At 49.1% G+C, this 6,531-nt stretch overlaps 1 long non-coding RNA gene across 1 annotated transcript; it reads left to right on the plus strand.

Annotated features, from left to right (window-relative positions):
* The first annotated feature begins 663 nt into the window (after positions 1-663).
* LOC149768602 (uncharacterized) lies at positions 664-3,150 on the plus strand. The gene is made up of 2 exons (XR_016398483.1): positions 664-1,304; positions 1,387-3,150. It is a non-coding gene; the product is annotated as an uncharacterized LOC149768602 (long non-coding RNA).
* Positions 3,151-6,531: the final 3,381 nt, after the last annotated feature.

A 6,531-nucleotide genomic window follows, 5' to 3' on the forward strand; every position in this document is an offset into this window, starting at 1 on the left:
CTCCAACTCCAAAAAACCGTGTGTAGAAAAAGAGACTGACTTATTGCGACCTATGAAGAGCAAGAGGCCACCCAAGTCATCTTTCTCAAAGTCATTTTACGTCGATCCATTCTAAAGATCGAATATTTCACCATCCATCGTGGAGGTCTCGATCGAGATGCATCTCCAGACCAGCAACAGGTTAGTGGATGACTCCACTAGATATAGTTCATTATCTATGTAACAAGCTCGGGAATGATGGTCGTGAGGTGGCTTTGGAGATCTTGGAAATGGCAACTATCCCATGGTTGGTTGTGCCATATAGGAGATTATCGTAGTAGATGACATCATAAAACTAGAGCTTTTCCAACATCGTTAGTATAGTCCAGTAGTTGTCCTTGATTTTAACAATGGCCCAGGTTGCAGCAATAATGACGATGGCAGTGATTAGTATAACAACCGCTAAAGGTAGGCAACGAATGAATTCACTAAAACTACTATGGCATCGTGAAAGAAAAAGTTACGTAGCACGTTTAGCAAAAAAATATAAATGTGGATATGGATCGTACTTTTCACACAAGAGCACAAATTGTAGCTTTCATGTGAAGGACCATCTTTCTTCGAACGAATCTACTATTGAATCGCACAAAAATCGCTTTGAGATCTATGCACAAAAATCCACTATTGACTTCGGGTGCCTTGGGATTTTTGCATGATGTGATTCGATGATCGATTTTGCAAAAGAGGAACAGTCATTCTTTCGTGCGAAAGATACAATCCGAACCCTGTTACATTGCACAATAATCCTTTGAGATCTGCGTAGGTGGCTGTGGGAAGAGCTTTGGCATTTGTGCAGAGTGAGATCCGAAGGACGTCACAAAATCATTCTTTCGCACGAAAGATACAACCCAAACACTCCGAATGCATGTTAAAAATGTGGTAGAGGCCAGCGATGCGGCCGAGGTTCTGGGCATCGATGATGACAGGCTTGACAATGGGGAAGGTAGTGATCGAAGGGAGTTGGAATTCCGCGCCAGTGAGCGCGTTCGGAGGTGGATGTTTGCGAACCAGTTGACGGTGATGAGCGATCCATTGGAGAAACCCATAAGCAGGGCCAGCCCAACCCTTTGGCGACCTAGGCGGTCGCCTAAGTTCTTGGCCTAAAGAAAGGCCCACGCGCACCGTAGTTCGTTTTCTTATTGGAGGCAGCGGTCGTTTTCTTGTTTATTTTTGCTTTTTTTTTTTGTTTTTCATCACCTTCTTTTGTTTTATAGAGTTTGGTGGATCGATCTAGGGTTTCTACAAGATCTCTACCAGATTTCGAGGTATTCTTCGCCCTATCTTGCTTCCCCAATCTCAAGATTGGCGCTCCAAGCTCGAGTTTTCTGATCCGATGTTCTTTATTAGGGAAAAAAACTAGGATTTTGATTTGATTTCATCAGTTGGAGAATCAGATCGATAGTGAGGATGCTGTGCGTGGAGGCGACGCCGCGACGGATTCGACGACGGCGGACAAGGATGCGGAGTCGTTCCTAGAGGTGGACCCGATGGGGAGGGATGGGCGGTACAACAACCTTCTTGATGTCGGGGCGGTGAAGAAAGTGTACAAGGTGTTTGACGAGGAAGAGGGGATCATGTGTCGTGGAACCAGGTGTGGTTCCAGAGCTTCAGCAAGGATCGAGAGATGCTGGACTGGCTCTTCGCCGAGTTCCAGCTCCTCCGAGAGCTCCGGTACGAAAACATCATTGCATTGTATTGAGCGTGGATGGACTCCGAGCGCAGCACCCTCAACTTCATCACCGAGGTCTACAACCCTGGCAACCTCCGCGAGTACCAGAAGCGCCGCCACCACGTCTCTCTTAAGGCTCTCAAGAAGTGATCCCACCAGATCCTCCTGGGGGGATCTTTGCCAAGAAAATTCATTTTAGAAAGCGAAGAACTTTGCCTCTTTTTAATTTTAATAATTCTGTTCTTTCTTTTCTTTTCTTTTTCTGTTAGTTTTATAAAGCCATATGTCAATTTTTTTGTGGAATTTTAGTAAGAACAGAGCAGTTTGTAGGTTGTCTTTTTTTTTCCTCCCCTTCTAAAATCTAAAGTTACCATTTTATTGGATAAAAGAGAGATTTTGAAGGGTTTGCTTGGCTTTTGAGTCCTAAGAGGACTCATGAGTACCTGTTCCTGGGGTTTTAAGTCTTTTGGAGGCGAATAAGAGGAAAGACTAAGAAATTTGATTGGAGTTGTATGAATCTTTCAATTTAGAGTCACTAGTTCGACTTTTCTTCTTGTTTATTCTTTATCTAGTTTGGAGAAGTTAGGGATTTAATAATTCTTTTTTTAAAAAAAATAGATTTGCTTTTTAAGAAAAAATAGTTTTTTTAGGGTTTTTTTTTTAAATAGTTTGGAGAAAATATTCATTTCTTCGTGATAGTGAAGAAAAACTTTGTGTTGAAAACTTTGAGTACAAAAGTTTAATTAGTAATTTTACATCTCAAAAAGCTAGACAAATTATTTTTAAATAAATTTTTAAAATATTTTATACTTATTAAAAAAATTATCATTTAAAAAAAAAGGTCTTCTTGAGTGAGTTCGCCTTAGGCCCTCAAATGCATTCGACCGTCCCTGCCCACAAGAAGGTGGTGCAACTCTTTTCATCAGTGGAGAGGAAGTTGGTGGATTGGCGACGGGGATCGAAATGGTTGGGAGCCAACAACCTGGGAGTTGGGGGGCCGATAGGGAAGCATTAGGAAATGAAAACAAAAATGGCAACGAATCACATACATCTCCACGCATCACTTTAGTCGAAAAATGGAATGTATTTCCTATTTGTGTTGGTTAGATCAGATTTATTTCATTAATACAAAGGATTTTTCAAGCATTTTTTTAAAAAATGTATGATCGAAGCAATAGTATGGTGCCAGTATAAAGCCTATTTTGTTGTTATAGCAAAAGCTTATCTTCATGAGGTTGGGGGGCAAGGGACAAGGGTTATCCAAGTTGTGTTACTCATTGCTTACAAGTCTCTTATATCAAGAAGAAAACAATCACGATTGATAATACTCTAACATGTCATACAAAAATATAACAATCAAATAATGTTTTTAACTACTACTAACAATCGACTTTCATGCTCCGTTTGGAGGAATTGTTGGCAGTAGAGCTTTTTGAAGTAAAGCTTTTAGGCCCTATTTGAGGGAGCTGTTAGCAGTAGAGCTTTTGGAAGTATAGCTATTGGAAGTAAAGCTTTTTGGCCCTGGACCTGTTTAGAGGGCCAAAAAGCACTTTCTGGCCCTCCAAAAGTACTTTTAGATAAAAAATGGTGTTTGGTAAAATTTTTGGAAAGCTGTTTCAGCTTTTACGGGAAGCTGAAAACAGCTTTTGGGGAGAAGTTCCAATTTGGAGCTTTCCGAAAATGTTGTTTTCAGCTTTGTCGGGAAGCTATTTTTTGGACCAAAATACCTCCATTTAAATCATACTTTTTTCCTCCAAAATCCTTATTCCGCCTCTTCTTTTCTCCCTTTCCCTCTCAATCTTCTTCTTCCTTTCTCTCTATTTATTAGAGAGATAAATGGTCATTAGAATGATAAAAAATTAATTTACACTAATAATTATAATATTTTATATATTTATTATTGTATTATACTATAAATATAATATAATATAATATTATATCATAATACATTGATATGTTATGTTAAATAATTTAATATTATATTAAATTATTATTCTATAATACATAATGTTATAGTACTTGTTGCTGGTGGTCCAAACCGAGAACGATTGGCACAGCGGTGTGAACGGGGTTCCCTTTGAGTTGCTTTGGTTGCGCTCCGCCCTCCGTCGTGAAACCTGCAAGCAAGCCTCGCACCACCACCGGGGTAGTGGGGGCCCTCCGACGATCAAGTCAGAGGAGATCGAAGGAGAAGGAGAAGGAGAAGGTCGCAGGTGAGATGATACTCTGGAAGATATATCTTACCTTCCCCCTTCCCCCCCAGCCTCATATATATCAGGCTGGGGGGTTTTTCCGGAGATTCGTCATCGTGTGGCACGATGGGGCTGCCACTGACATGGCCGTTACAGGGCGTCGTGGGGCAGCGCTGGGTACAGCCATGGCAGGGCATAGTGGAGCTCCGCGTTGTACGGCTGTTACAGGGGATCGTGGGGCAGCGCCGGATACGGCCGTTGCAGGGAGTAGTGGAGCAGGGGGCCGCGGCGTGCCTCAGAGGAACAGTCTGTTGTTGTCGAGAGATTGTCGACTCGGGGTCGGATTGCTGGATCAAGGGGCAGCCGACTCGGGGTCGGGCTGCGGAGCCGAAGATATCCGACCCGAGGTCGGATTGCTGGATCAAGGGGCAGCCGACTCGGGGTCGGGCTGCGGAGCCGAAGATATCCGACCCGAGGTCGGATTGCTGGATTAAGGGGCAGCCGACTCGGGGTCGGGCTGCGGAGCCGAAGATATCCGACCCGAGGTCGGATTGCTGGATCAAGGGGCAGCCGACTCGGGGTCGGGCTGCGGAGCCGAAGATATCCGACCCGAGGTCGGATTGCTGGATTAAGGGGCAGCCGACTCGGGGTCGGGCTGCGGAGCCGAAGATATCCGACCCGAGGTCGGATTGCTGGATCAAGGGGCAGCCGTAGTCTTCCTGGGCGCGCGTGCCGGTCACGTGGGGCATGGTGGCTAAGTTCCCCCGTAACAGTACCCCCCCACTCCCGAGCCTGGAACCAGGAGGGGAACGGGTGAAGGGAGTGATGCTTCGAGATTGCCGCCATCCCTCGGAGAGGCACGCGCGCTCCGAGCTTCCCGCCTTCTTTATGGCGTATGGCAGTTGTCGCTGATCTGGCGGTCTGCGGATTTCGGCGGACATCCTTCCTTAATGGCGTCGATTCGCCTTTGGGGTGCGAACAAACTTTCGGCAGCCAGGCGTCCTCTGGCGTCACCGAGGCGTCACCCGCCTTTCCACCTATTTAACCGGGGGGCCCTCCCCCGTCCGCCTTTCTCTTCACAGGCATCTTCAAGTTTCTCCTTTGTGCCGCTGCCGTTGCCGCCGAACTGTTCGTTCGCTCCTCCTTTGACGCTCTCGGAGCCGTTCTTCCTTCCTTTCCGGTGAGTTGCCCCACTCTTCAATTTAGGGCTCTCCGTACTTTCTCCTTTCGTGTTAGTGTACTCCAGTCGTTCCGGTGCCTTCCCCCCTCTTGACCCCGTCCTGACCGTAGGTTCATTGGCCATTAGGGATGGACGAAGTAAGGGCGGACCGCATTCAGTCGGAGCTGGTCCCTGAAGACCTAGATAGGTTCGTGGCCCGGTACCACCTTCCCGAAGCCTGCAACATTACGCTCCCGGGGCCTGAGGAGAGGATGTCCCATCCTCCTCTAGGGAAGGTCGCCATCAATGAGGACATCCTTCGGGCTGGGTTCCGCTTTCCCCCCTCGGACTTAGTCGTGCAGGTGCTTCGGGGTTTAAGAGTGGCGCCGACGCAACTGGTGCCGAACTCATGGCGTATCCTGACGGCCTTCCAGGTTCTCTACCGCATGCATGAGGTTCCCGCCACCCTGAATGTCTTTTGGGAATGCTACGGCCTGAACGGCCACCCCCGGGACAGAGGGTGGTGGTGCTTCGGGGCGCGGCGAGGGTGTGGCCTCGTCAAGGATGCTCCTTCCTCCATTCACGGCTGGAAGGAGCGTTTCTTTTTCATTGACGTAGATCCCTCTTGGGGAATCGGGACAACCTGGGAGACGCCGATGAAGTCCCCGATCGGCTTATCGAGGTTGTCGAGGGAGGAGTCCGATGGCGTTGCCGTCTTGAGGGGGCTGGTTGCCGAGGGCCGGCTTCCCCCGGTGTCCCGCCTTATTTCCGAGGATGCCTTGGTGAACGTCGGTCTGAGCTCGGTCCCCGCCGACCGTGAGCCCGCCACCACTTCTTTTTTAGCTCTTTTCTCCTCTTTCGTTTCTTCTTTCCATCAGTTTCTCAGTCTCCGACCATCTCGTCCTTTTTGCAGAAATCGACGACGTCATGCGGTCGGACAAGGCGATGGCTGTCAGTAGGGCGTTCCTACTGGAAGCGGTCCGGAGGAAGAAACGGACTCCTCCGAGCGGGGTCCCACCGGCGAAGAAGTCCCGCCAGCAGGCGACTCCGACGCCGACAGACGGGTCCGGACCCACCGATCAGGGGGGCGCCGCGGGCTCGGACCGACAGTTGACGCCGTATCGGCCCTCCGGTGATGAGACTACCGCTTTTCCGGAGGCGTCACCCGGGCGCGCCCGAGACGGCCGGGTCGGACGCAATCGGTCCCCAGCCCGGCCTTCGACTCGGTCGGCTTCGGATGATACGAGAAGGAGCGCGTCGAGGCCCCGGCCGAGCGGGACCCTGTCGATTTCTGGAGCGGCCCCCGCCCCGAGCACGGTCAGCATGACTCTCCCCCAAGCAATGGGTAAGGGTAAGGCCGCAGAACCACCGTCCGTTTCCGGGGCGAAGTCGGGGTTAGCCTTCACTTTCGCCGGCGCCCGAAACCTCATCGAGACGGTGCCGCTGGAGAGTGACCGTAGGCGGGTCCGGCA

The sequence above is a fragment of the Phoenix dactylifera genome, chromosome 1, assembly GCF_051530095.1.
Source record: "Phoenix dactylifera cultivar Ajwa chromosome 1, Ajwa_hap1_PhDact_Kaust_v1.1, whole genome shotgun sequence".
In the NCBI taxonomy this organism is placed as follows: domain Eukaryota; kingdom Viridiplantae; phylum Streptophyta; class Magnoliopsida; order Arecales; family Arecaceae; genus Phoenix; species Phoenix dactylifera.